The 13,448-nt window shown below is 36.7% G+C and overlaps 1 protein-coding gene and 1 non-coding gene across 18 annotated transcripts in view; one reads left to right on the top strand and one right to left on the bottom strand.

Moving 5' to 3' along the window:
- FGGY (FGGY carbohydrate kinase domain containing) overlaps positions 1 to 13,448 on the bottom strand; it is a 510,923-nt gene that overhangs the window by 325,639 nt on the left and 171,836 nt on the right. The gene's annotated exons all lie outside the window — the stretch shown is intronic.
- On the top strand, positions 11,339 to 11,411 carry TRNAG-CCC (transfer RNA glycine (anticodon CCC)). Its single transcript has one exon. It is a non-coding gene; the product is annotated as a tRNA-Gly (tRNA).

Below are 13,448 nucleotides of genomic sequence, written 5' to 3'. Positions count from 1 at the left end.
CCACGTTTTGTCATTCCCTCAAGCATTTTAGTGAACAACCTGCAGTCTAAGGAAAGCTATTCACCTTCAGGCAAGCTGACCTATCAGTGTGTGTGTGTGTGTGTGTGTGTGTGTGCGTGCGTGCGTGCATGCATGCATGTGTGTGTGTGTGTGTGTAGGCATGGGTGGGAGGAGTGATTTGTAGGATTAGAATTAAAGACAGGAATCTGTGTGTGTGTGTGTGTGTGTGTGTGTGTGTGTGTAGGCATGGGTGGGAGGAGTGATTTGTAGGATTAGAATTAAAGACAGGAATCTGTGTGTGTGTGTGTGTGTGTGTGTGTGTGTGTGTGTAGGCATGGGTGGGAGGAGTGATTTGTAGGATTAGAATTAAAGACAGGAATCTGTGTGTGTGTGTGTGTGTGTGTGTGTGTGTGTGTGTAGGCATGGGTGGGAGGAGTGATGTGTAGGATTAGAATTAAAGACAGGAATCTGTGTGTGTGTGTGTGTGTGTGTGTGTGTGTGTGTGTGTGTAGGCATGGGTGGGAGGAGTGATTTGTAGGATTAGAATTAAAGACAGGAATCTGTGTGTGTGTGTGTGTGTGTGTGTGTGTGTGTAGGCATGGGTGGGAGGAGTGATTTGTAGGATTAGAATTAAAGACAGGAACCTCTGTGTGTGTGTGTGTGTGTGTAGGCATGGGTGGGAGGAGTGATTTGTAGGATTAGAATTAAAGACAGGAATCTGTGTGTGTGTGTGTGTGTATGTGTGTGTAGGCATGGGTGGGAGGAGTGATTTGTAGGATTAGAATTAAAGACAGGAACCTGAGTGTGTGTGTGTGTGTGTGTGTGTGTGTGTGTGTGTGTGTGTGTGTAGGCATGGGTGGGAGGAGTGATTTGTAGGATTAGAGTGTGTGTGTGTGTGTGTAGGCATGGGTAGGAGGAGTGATTTGTAGGATTAGAATTAAAGACAGGAACCTGAGTGTGTGTGTGCGTGTGTGTGTGTGTGTGTGTGTGTGTAGGCATAGGTGGGAGGAGTGATTTGTAGGATTAGAATTAAAGACAGGAACCTGAAAATGACAGGGGCTACACTACCAGGGGGAACTGTTTCCAAGAGTGGCAGGAAAGCAGAGCTGCATCTGCCCAGGGAAAAGGGTCCCTCACTGTTTGTTCCTTGCCAGCCACAATACCATGGCAGAAACTTCCGTATCCTTCACTGCTTTCAGGTTTTTTAACATCAAAGACACTCTAAAAGCCTACAGCCTACATGACAGTTGAAAGAACATAAATTAAGGAGAGGGCAAAATGAAAATAATACCTAACTTAGGGGACTAGTTCACCCAAGAGAAGATCCATACAGAAGGCCTCTAAGAGAAAGGTCTCAGTGACATAGAAATGATGAAAAAAATTGGAAGAGAACACCAATAAGGAAAGCAATGAGAAATCAGAAGGGAGCAAGAAAGACTCTGAACTAAAGCTCTGAGTTTTAAAATTTATTAAAAATTTCCTTAGAAGAATTAAATAAAACACTGGCACTGTTAAAAATTGAATTAATGAACTAAAAGACAAAATGAGCAAAATATCTTACTACTTGTAACAAAGACACAAAAGAATAATGAGGGAATAGCTAAGGGGCTTTTTGGAGGACAGACCTGGCAGCTTAACACAAAAATAAAAGGAATTCCAGAAGGGATTTTTTTTTTTAAAGGAGAAAAGAAAAAAAAAAAAAGTTGAAGGGGATATTCTAATTAAACAAATACAGTACTAGGTTTTTGTTTTTCTTTTTAAACTGGCTGAAGCAAGATTTAAGCCTGCAGATGAAAAGTCTCATTAAGTTCAGGAAGTGAATCCAGGAAATACTTGAATTTCAAGTGTAAACAGAAAATTATACAAACTTCCAGACAGAAAGATTAAGTTAGAAATTAAGGCAAGAAATTAAGCCTAGCTCAGGAATTCTCATCTACAACTCTGGAATGTAAAAGATGGAAGAACAATGTACAGACCATTAAAAAAATGATCCAAGAATCCTATATCTAGACAAAATATTACTCAGCTGTTAGGGGAAAGGAAAACATTTTCAGTGCAAGTATTCAAAAGTAAACTTCCCATATGTGTTCTCTGAGGATAACATTTGAGAAAGAACATAACCAGAAAAGCACTGGGTTCTGAGGAGCTATATCAACAGAGTGGAAACCAAAGACTAGAGGAAGCAGTGGTGGTGAAACCTGATATTAATTCATATTTTCTCTCTATGTATATATACACGTGTGTGTATGTGTGTGTGTGTGTATAGCATAAATATTGCTGCTGTTGTTATTCAGTTGCTAAGTGTCCAACTCTTTGTTATCCCATGCACTGTAGCACACCAGGCTCCTCTGTATTCCACTATCTCCCAGAGTTTGTTAGAATTCATGTCCATTGAGTCAGTGATACTATCTAATCATCTCATCCTCTGCCGCCCCTTTTTCCTTTCGTCTTCAATTTTTTCCAGCGGCAGGGTCTTTTCCAAAGAGTCTGCTCTTCGCATCAAAGTACTGGAGCTTCAGCTTCAGCATCAATCTAAGAAAATATAATCTACCACTGCTTCCACTTTTTCCTCATCTGTTTGCCATGAAGTGACGGAACTGGATGCTATGATCTTAGTTTTTTTTAATGTTGAGTTTCAAGTCAGCTTTTTCACTCTCTTCTTTTACCCTCATTAAATGTCTATTCACTTTCTCTTTACTTTCTGCCATTAAAATGGTATCATCTACTTATCTGAGGTTGTTAATATTTTTCCTGGTAATCTGGACTCCAGATTGTGATTCATCCAGCCCAGTATTTCACATGATGTACTCTGCATGTAAGTTAAAATAAGCAGGGTGACAATGTGCAGCCTTTTTGTACTACTTTCCTGATTTTGAACTAGTCAGTTACTCCATGTCTGGTCCTAACTGTTGCTTCTTGACCTGCATACAAGTTTCTCAGGAGACAGGTAAGGTGGTATGGTACTCCCATCTCTTGAAGAATTTTCCACAGTTTGTTGGGATCCACACAGTCAAAGACTTTAGTGTAGTCAATGAAACAGAAGTAGATGTTTTTCTGGAACTCCCTTGCTTTCTCCATGATCCAGTGAATGCTGGTAATTTGATCTCTGGTTCCTCTTCCTCTTCGACACCCAGCTTGTACACCTGCAGATTCATGATCGGTCCTTCTTAGGTGGCCCTGCATGGCATGGCTCATAGCTTCATTAAATTATGCAACCCCCTTTACCATGACAAAGCTGTGATCCATGAAGGGGACAGTGTGTAAATATATACGCATACACGCATGTATATATAGGTGTACACACATTTTATCTAAATAGATGATAATAATGTGCCAGGAATTTGCAATATTAAGTTTTGTTGAAACATAACAAGTATGCCATCTTAGAAGGAAAACCAAATGATAGTCTGGAACTGAAATATTAATTTAGCAAAACATCAAAGTCAGACACTTGAAAAAGCATTCATAAGAAAAGGGTTTTATGTGTATATGCACAGTTTAATGTTGGTTGTCAGAAATGAGAAGGCCATCACTAATGGAAACAGCTTAACAGAATGCTCAAATTAACAAATTAAATCAAACTAAGCCAAGAAAAATTAAAAGATAAGAGGGAGTGATGTAATATATACAGAAAAGAAAAATAAAATAGAAAGAATAAAATCAGCTATTTCAATTATTACAACATATGTGAATGAGCTGAATTCTGCCACTGGTTGAAAGATAATAATAGCTACAGTGGGATTAAAATTAAGGGATAGCCTGTTTATAATATAAAATTTTTACAATGTGTTAAAGAGGTTTTATTTTTTTTTAAAGTCAACAAAAAGATAACAAATGCGTATTTTAAAAATCTCAGAGTATAATACAAGACCAAAAACATTAGTAAGACTAAGAGGAAGACTAAGAGGAAGATTCCAATAACTAAATGCTCAATCAAAAAAAAATACTGCCCTTTGTTAAATTTTATGAACTAAACAACATAATGTGAAATATATAAAATAAGCACTCCTAGATAAAAAAAAAGTACTCTAAGAGAGACACAGTTTATTTAAAGATTTTATTATTCTTTAGCAATTTAAAGGACCAGGTAAACCAAAACATTAATAATAATTACTAGTACTATTGAGGAATTAAAGACTCAAATGCAGTCAACAAACTCAATTCTTTTTATTCATATGGGGGGAGAAAGGAAGAATGTTTTATTATTCAATACAAGCAGAGACCAGATGGGTAAAGTGGTACTTCATGGGCAAATTTAAAGTTTTAAAACATTTTATTTGAAAAGAAAGAAGTCTGAAAATTAATAACCTAAGCAGCCAACTTATGAAATTATGAAAAACAGTAAACAGCTGGAAGAAAGATAAAAAAGGAGTAGTAAAGATAAGAGCAGATGAAAGGCATAAAATTGCAAGACAAAATTCAGGGCATTAACAGAGCCAAACAATGGTTCTATCAAAAGGCAAATTAAACAAAATAGCATCTGGTAAAACTGAGGAAGAAGAAAGAAGACAAGGCAAAAATAACAAATACCATGAATGAAAATGGGAGTGATAACTACTGATAAAGCAGACAGTAAAAGAATAAAAAAGAATTACATGAACAGTATTTTGTTAGTAAACTTGAAAATTTAGATGAAATGGAAAATTTGCTTAAAAAACAGAACTTACCATAACTGACTCAAAAAAAAAAAACCACCAACCAGGAAATCTTAGTACATTTACTACATTAAATAAATTGATCCAGCAGTTAAAAATCACACCTCAAATAAATCCTCAAGCCCAGATTATTGTACTGGAAAGTTCTAACAAATGTTCAAGGAACAGAGTACCCCAAAATATATATTTCAGAATCTAGAAGAGAAGAAATGTTCCCTAAATTATTTATAAAGGTACGGTAACTATGTTACAAAGAGCAAACAGAGATAAACAAAAATCAGAGTCCACTCACATTACAAATGAGAACATAAAAATTCTGAGTTAGACATGTCCAAATTTAATATAAAAATGTGGGAAAAAATACATCAAGAACAATATTCAAGAAATATTTAATAACAGAACTGTGGATGTATTTTACCACAGTATTTTATTCAGAGAAAGAAAATGATCAACTTGTATCTAATAATAGAAAGTATCTGATAAAATTAAATGCCACATAAATAGAAACCCATTGAAGTGGGAATAATAGAAGTGTCTGCTTCTAAGCATGTGGGAGTATCAGAGATTGGATTTTACCACCTTGCCCCAAACAACTAGGGAAGTCCAAGAAAATGTATGAAACAACTATTTTCAGACTTCAACAAGAGGCAGCACAGGTCTCTAATCCCTGAGAGAAGGAAATAACGGGATGAGTCCTAAGACTGCGCTGGCTATCTGCCTGGAAGAACACGCCAGACCACAAAGCAGAAAGAGAGATGCCAAGGAAAACATGGCAGCTTCATGAAGCTAAGGGAACTGAGATAAGAATCCGGAGAAGTTAAAGTGGCTGGAAACACAGCCTTCCCAAGAGGAGGTAGCAATGCAGAATGAGAGCCCCAGAAATTTGCACGAGTCCTGTGAAATCTTTGCTGATTATCGCAATGCAGATATGCATGCTGACACTCTTGAGATCTGGTAAAGAGTGAATGGGAATCTGTGATCAAAACAGTTTCCAAGTTCACAAACCGCTGGGAATCACTTGAATTAAGAATGGGACACCATCATTGATCACTTGATACATTCAGTGGGGACCCCAAAAGACGTATGCCTTAGTAATGTGACTATACCACTTGTGTTACCAAAGTTTAAAAAGAAGACTACAAAGGATAAAACTAAGCCAAAAGGTTATTAATAGCTTCTTATGCAAAGTAGCTCAACAATCCTTAAAGGAAGCCAACAAAACCCAGACAATCAACAACATAAAATTGATGTCAGCACCTAATAAAAAATATTTGAAGAAACAATAGCCACATATTTTTTCTTGACTTAATAAAAGCTAACAATCCACAGATTTAAGCTCAATGAAACCAAGGCAAGATAAACACAAAACCACATCAAGACCGATTACAATCAAATTGTTTTTTAAGTGAAAAAAGAAAAATCTTTAAAAGTAGTCAGAGAGCTTACAAGAGACCCACCTCAAAACAAGGGACACATACAGACTGAAAGTGAAGGGCTGGAAAAAGATATACCATGCAAATAGAGACCAAAAGAAAGCAGGAGTGGCAATACTCATATCCGATAAAATAGACTTTAAAACAAAGGCTGTAAAAAGAGACAAAGAAGGCCACTACATAATGATCAAAGGAACAATCCAAGAAGAAGATATAACAATTATAAATATATATGCACCCAATATAGAAGCACCGCAATATGTAAGACAAACGCTAACAAGTATGAAAGGGGAAATCAACAATAACACAATAATAGTGGGAGACTTTAATACCCCACTCACACCCATGGACAGATCAACTAAACAGAAAATTAACAAAGAAACGCAAACTTTAAATGATACATTAGATCAGTTAGACCTAATTGATATCTATAGGACATTTCACCCCAAAACAATGAATTTCACCTTTTTTTCAACTGCTCATGGAACCTTCTCCAGGATAGATCACATCCTGGGCCATAAATCTAAACTTGATAAATTCAAAAAAATCGAAATCATTCCAAGCATCTTTTCTGACCATAATGCATTAAGATTAGATCTCAATTACAGGAGAAAAACTATTAAAAATTCCAACATATGGAGGCTCAACAACACACTTCTGAATAACCAACAAATCACAGAAGAAATCAAAATATGCATAGAAACAAATGAAAATGAAAACACAACAACCCAAAACCTGTGGGACACTATAAAAGCAGTGCTAAAAGGAAAGTTCATAGCAATACAGGCATACCTCAAGAAACAAGAAAAAAGTCAAATAAACAACCTAACTCTACAACTAAAGCAACTAGAAAAGGAAGAGTTGGAGAACCCCAGAGTTAGTAGAAGGAAAGAAATCTTAAAAATTAGGGCAGAAATAAATGCAAAAGAAACAAAAGAGACCATAGCAAAAATCAACAAAGCCAAAAGCTGGTTCTTTGAAAGGATAAATAAAATTGACAAACCATTAGCCAGACTCATCAAGAAGCAAAGAGAGAAAAATCAAATCAATAAAATTAGAAATGAAAATGGAGAGATCACAACAGACAACACAGAAATACAAAGGATCATAAGAGACTACTATCAGCAGTTGTATGCCAATAAAATGGACAACGTGGAAGAAATGGACAAATTCTTAGAAAAGTACAATTTTCCAAAACTGAACCAGGAAGAAATAGAAAATCTTAACAGACCCATCACAAGCACGGAAATTGAAACGGTAATCAGAAATCTTCCAGCAAACAAAAGCCCAGGTCCAGACGGCTTCACAGCTGAATTCTACCAAAAATTTCGAGAAGAGCTAACACCTATCCTCCTCAAACTCTTCCAGAAAATTGCAGAGGAAGGTAAACTTCCAAACTCATTCTATGAGGCCACCATCACCCTAATACCAAAACCTGACAAAGATGTCACATAAAAAGAAAACTACAGGCCAATATCACTGATGAACATAGATGCAAAAATCCTCAACAAAATTCTAGCAATCAGAATCCAACAACACATTAAAAAGATCATACACCATGACCAAGTGGGCTTTATCCCAGGGATGCAAGGATTCTTCAATATCCGCAAATCAATCAATGTAATTCACCACATTAACAAATTGAAAAATAAAAACCATATGATTATCTCAATAGATGCAGAGAAGGCCTTTGACAAAATTCAACATCCATTTATGATAAAAACTCTCCAGAAAGCAGGAATAGAAGGAACATACCTCAAAATAATAAAAGCTATCTATGACAAACCCACAGCAAACATTATCCTCAATGGTGAAAAATTGAAAGCATTTCCCCTAAAGTCAGGAACAAGACAAGGGTGTCCACTTTCACCGCTACTATTCAACATAGTTCTGGAAGTTTTGGCCACAGCAATCAGAACAGAAAAAGAAATAAAAGGAATCCAAATTGGAAAAGAAGTAAAACTCTCACTGTTTGCAGATGACATGATCCTCTACATGGAAAACCCTAAAGACTCCACCAGAAAATTACTAGAGCTAATCAATGAATATAGTAAAGTTGCAGGATATAAAATCAACACACAGAAATCCCTTGCATTCCTATACACGAATAATGAGAAAGCAGAAAAAGAAATTAAGGAAACAATTCCATTCACCATTGTAACGAAAAGAATAAAATACTTAGGAATATATCTACCTAAAGAAACTAAAGACCTATATATAGAAAACTATAAAACACTGATGAAAGAAATCAAAGAGGACACTAATAGATGGAGAAATATACCATGTTCATGGATCGGAAGAATCAATATAGTGAAAATGAGTATACTACCCAAAGCAATTTACAAATTCAATGCAATCCCTATCAAGCTACCAGCCACATTTTTCACAGAACTAGAACAAATAATTTCAAGATTTGTATGGAAATACAAAAAACCTCGAATAGCCAAAGCAATCTTGAGAAAGAAGAATGGAACTGGAGGAATCAACTTACCTGACTTCAGGCTCTACTACAAAGCCACAGTCATCAAGATAGTATGGTACTGGCACAAAGACAGACATATAGATCAATGGAACAAAATAGAAAGCCCAGAGATAAATCCACACACATATGGACACCTTATCTTTGACAAAGGAGGCAAGAATATACAATGGAGTAAAGACAATCTCTTTAACAAGTGGTGCTGGGAAAACTGGTCAACCACTTGTAAAAGAATGAAACTAGATCACTTTCTAACACCGTACACAAAAATAAACTCAAAATGGATTAAAGATCTAAATGTAAGATCAGAAACTATAAAACTCCTAGAGGAGAACATAGGCAAAACACTCTCAGACATAAATCACAGCAGGATCCTCTATGATCCACCTCCCAGAATTCTGGAAATAAAAGCAAAAATAAACAAATGGGATCTAATTAAAATTAAAAGCTTCTGCACAACAAAGGAAAATATAAGCAAGGTGAAAAGACAGCCTTCTGAATGGGAGAAAATAATAGCAAATGAAGCAACTGACAAACAACTAATCTCAAAAATATACAAGCAACTTATGCAGCTCAATTCCAGAAAAATAAATGACCCAATCAAAAAATGGGCCAAAGAACTAAATAGACATTTCTCCAAAGAAGACATACGGATGGCTAACAAACACATGAAAAGATGCTCAACATCACTCATTATTAGAGAAATGCAAATCAAAACCACAATGAGGTACCACTTCACACCAGTCAGAATGGCTGCGATCCAAAAATCTGCAAGCAATAAATGCTGGAGAGGGTGTGGAGAAAAGGGAACCCTCCTACACTGTTGGTGGGAATGCAAACTAGTACAGCCACTTTGGAGAACAGTGTGGAGATTCCTTAAAAAATTGCAAATAGAACTACCTTATGACCCAGCAATCCCCCTGCTGGGCATCCACACCGAGGAAACCAGAATTGAAAGAGACACATGTACCCCAATGTTCATCGCAGCACTGTTTATAATAGCCAGGACATGGAAACAACCTAGATGTCCATCAGCAGATGAATGGATAAGAAAGCTGTGGTACATATACACAATGGAGTATTACTCAGCTGTAAAAAAGAATTCATTTGAATCAGTTCTGATGAGATGGATGAAACTGGAGCCGATTATACAGAGTGAAGTAAGCCAGAAAGAAAAACACCAATACAGTATACTAACACATATATATGGAATTTAGGAAGATGGCAATGACGACCCTGTATGCAAGACAGGGAAAGAGACACAGATGTGTATAGCGGACCTTTGGACTCAGAGGGAGAGGGAGAGGGTGGGATGATTTGGGAGAATGACATTCTAACATGTATACTATCATGTAAGAATTGAATCGCCAGTCTATGTCTGACGCAGGTTGCAGCATGCTTGGGGCTGGTGCATGGGGATGACCCAGAGAGATGTTATGGGGAGGGAGGTGGAAGGGGGGTTCATGTTTGGGAACGCATGTAAGAATTAAAGATATTAAAATTTAAAAAGTAAAAAACTAAAAAGTAAAATAAATAAATAAATAAATAAAACTGGAAGAATAACTAAAAAAAAAAATAAATAAAAGTAGTCAGAGAAAAAGAAACATTACAGAGGAACAGGATAAAAATGTCTTCAGACTTTTTGCCAGAAACAACACAATCCAGAAGAAAGTGGAATGATGTCTTTAAAGCACTGAAAAAATTTTAAAAGAAAAAAATCAATATAGAATTCTATATTCAGCAAAAGTAGTTTCAAACAATTAATGTGGAACATAGGCTTTTCCAGACAAACAAAAGCTGAGAAAATTCATTTCCAAGAAACATACACTATGTAAGAAATGTTAAAGGAAGTTCTTGAGGTAGAAGGAAAATGAGAATAAAGGGAAATATGAATTGAAAATATCAGTCAGTAAATATATGGGTAAATACAAAGGACCTTTTTATTTTAAAATTTATTTAAAAGATAATTGACTTTAAACCTTTATCTTTAAAAGATAATTTAGGGAAAACAATCAACGCATTGAGGGATTTATATGTACAAAGAAAACATACAACAATAGCAGCATAAATGATGAGATATTATAAAGATATATGGTACGGGGTATAAAATTATTTTAAGGTAATGGTATAAATGAATTTATTTGCAAAGCAGAAACAGAGACACAGATGTAGAGAAGAAATGTATGGATATCAAGAGGGGTAGGGGTGTGGGACAGATCAGGAGATTGGCGTTAAGATATGTATACTACTGTGTATAAAATGGATAACTAATGAGAACCGACTGCATGGCACAGGGAACCCTACTCAGTGGTCTGTGGTGACTTAAATGGGAAGGAAATTCAATGATTAGGGGATACATCTATACGCGAAGATGATTCACTTTGCTGTACCGCAGAAACTAACACAGCACTGTAAAGCAACTATATTCCAATAAAAAGGTAAAAATATTTGTAGACTAAGGACCATTTAGTCCTGAAGGAACACAAAGATTAAATGAAAAGCAAAATATTCTAAATAAATTTGATCTTTTATTCCCTTAAAAAAATCTGTGATTATCTAAAATGCATATTATAAATCCTTGAAGAGCCAGTGAGAAAGATAAAATGAATAAACACACTTGGGGGATAAAACAGAAGACTAAAAAATACTACAGAAATCTAGAAGAAGGCAAGAAAAAGGCAAAATAACATAGAATATATCGAAGAAATAAAAAGCAAACAGCAAGATGGTAGATTAAAATCCAAACATTAAATGTAAATGGCCTAGGGGCTTCCCTGATGGTTCAGTGGCTAGGACTCTGCACTCCCAATGCAGGGGGCCTATGTTTGATCCCTGGTCAGGGAACTAGATCCCATATGCTTCAATTAAGAGTTCACATACAGCAACTAAAGATCCAGCATGCCACTGCCAAGACCCAGCACAGTCAAATTAATAAATTAACTGACTGATTAAAAATATGTTGAAAAATGTAAATGGCCTAAAAACTTCAATGTAAGGACAGAGATTATCAACTGGACATCTGAAAATGAAACATAAAATTCAACTATATGCTGTCTGTAAGGAACATTCTAAATATAAACATACAAATAGGTTAAAGAGTAAAAAGGTAGAGAAAGATATATCATACAAATGTTAGTAATAAAAAAGAATTATCAGTAGCTATATGAATATCAGAAAGTAGACCTGTCAGAACAAGAAACATTACCAGGGAAGAAGGGATACATTACATACTGATAAAAGGGCCAATCTGTCAAGAAGACTTGTGACTTAAAGAAGAAATGATACTTCTGTAGAATGGCAACTTGAATGCAAGTAAAGTCAGATTTCTTTTTTCTTTATTTAGCTCAGAACAAACAAGCAGTGTCAAAGGCGCATGTGAAATCAAGGCTTCATGGTGGTATAATTGGATGTGGTTACCTAGGGTGGGGCTTCCCTGGTGGCTCAGTGGTAAAGAAAGAATCTGTCTACAATATAGGAGAATGCAGGTTCAACCCCTGGGTCAGGAAGATCCCCCAGAGAAGGAGATGGAAACGCACTCCAGGGTTCTTACCTGGGAAATCCCATGGACAGAAAAACCTGGTGGGCTACAGTCCATGGGGTGGAGAAAGAGTTGGACATGACTTAAAGACTAAACACCACCACCCAGGGTTGCCCTTGTTTCTTATACAGGCGTGCCTGAAATTTAGTGGTCTCAGTGGGCCGTGCGAATTAAACAACCGGACAGACTGAAGAAATCCAGAACTGTGGGCTTGCTGCATTTTACAGTATTTTGGACAAGAGTGTGTATGATTGGGTAAGGCCAGGGGTTCTGAAGGATCTACCTCCGAATTATAACAGAACATTATTATTTTATTTTGTTTCATTTCCTGATGTTCTATCTGTTCTTCTGGGGAATTTCAGTATATGAGGCCTGGCCATGACCTCCCACAGCACAGGCCATATCTATCTCATCCGACATGCCATTCCGTAGCACCAAGCAGAGTGCCTCTCTGGCAAATTTTGAGCGCTCAATGCATGCTTATTAGGGAATGAATGAGAACTCTAGAAGGCCAGTTATAGAAGGAAACTTTGTGGTTCCTAATCACTTTTGAAAGGCAATGCCAAAGAATGCTCAAACTACCACACAATTGCACTCATCTCACATGCTAGTAAAGTAATGCTCAAAATTCTCCAAGCCAGGCTTCAGCAATACGTGAACCGTGAACTTCCTGATGTTCAAGCTGGTTTTAGAAAAGGCAGAGGAACCAGAGATCAAATTGCCAACATCTGCTGGATCATGGAAAAAGCAAGAGAGTTCCAGAAAAACATCGATTTCTGCTTTATTGACTATGCCAAAGCCTTTGACTATGTGGATCACAATAAACTGGAAAATTCTGAGAGAGATGGGAATACCAGACCACCTGACCTGCCTCTTGAGAAATCTGTATGCAGGTCAGGAAGCAACAGTTAGAACTGGACATGGAACAACATTCTGGTTCCAAATAGGAAAAGGAGTACGTCAAGGCTGTATAACATCACCCTGCTTATTTAACTTATATGCAGAGTACATCATGAGAAATGCTGGGCTGGAAGAAACACAAGCTGGAATCAAGATTGCTGGGAGAAATATTAATAACCTCAGATATGCAGATGACACCACCCTTATGGCAGAAAGTGAAGAGGAAATAAAAAGCCTCTTGATGAAAGTGAAAGAGGAGAGTGAAAAAGTTGGCTTAAAGCTCAACATTCAGAAAACGAAGATCATGGCATCCGGTCCCATCACTTCATGGGAAATAGATGGAGAAACAGTGGAAACAGGGTCAGACTTTATTTTGGGGGCTCCAAAATCACTGCAGATGGTGACTGCAGCCATGAAATTAAAAGATGCTTACTCCTTGGAAG

This window comes from Ovis canadensis, chromosome 1 (assembly GCF_042477335.2).
Source record: "Ovis canadensis isolate MfBH-ARS-UI-01 breed Bighorn chromosome 1, ARS-UI_OviCan_v2, whole genome shotgun sequence".
NCBI classification, from domain to species: domain Eukaryota; kingdom Metazoa; phylum Chordata; class Mammalia; order Artiodactyla; family Bovidae; genus Ovis; species Ovis canadensis.
The sequence above is the reverse complement of the archived record's forward strand: the minus strand, read 5'-3'. Positions and strand labels throughout refer to the sequence as shown.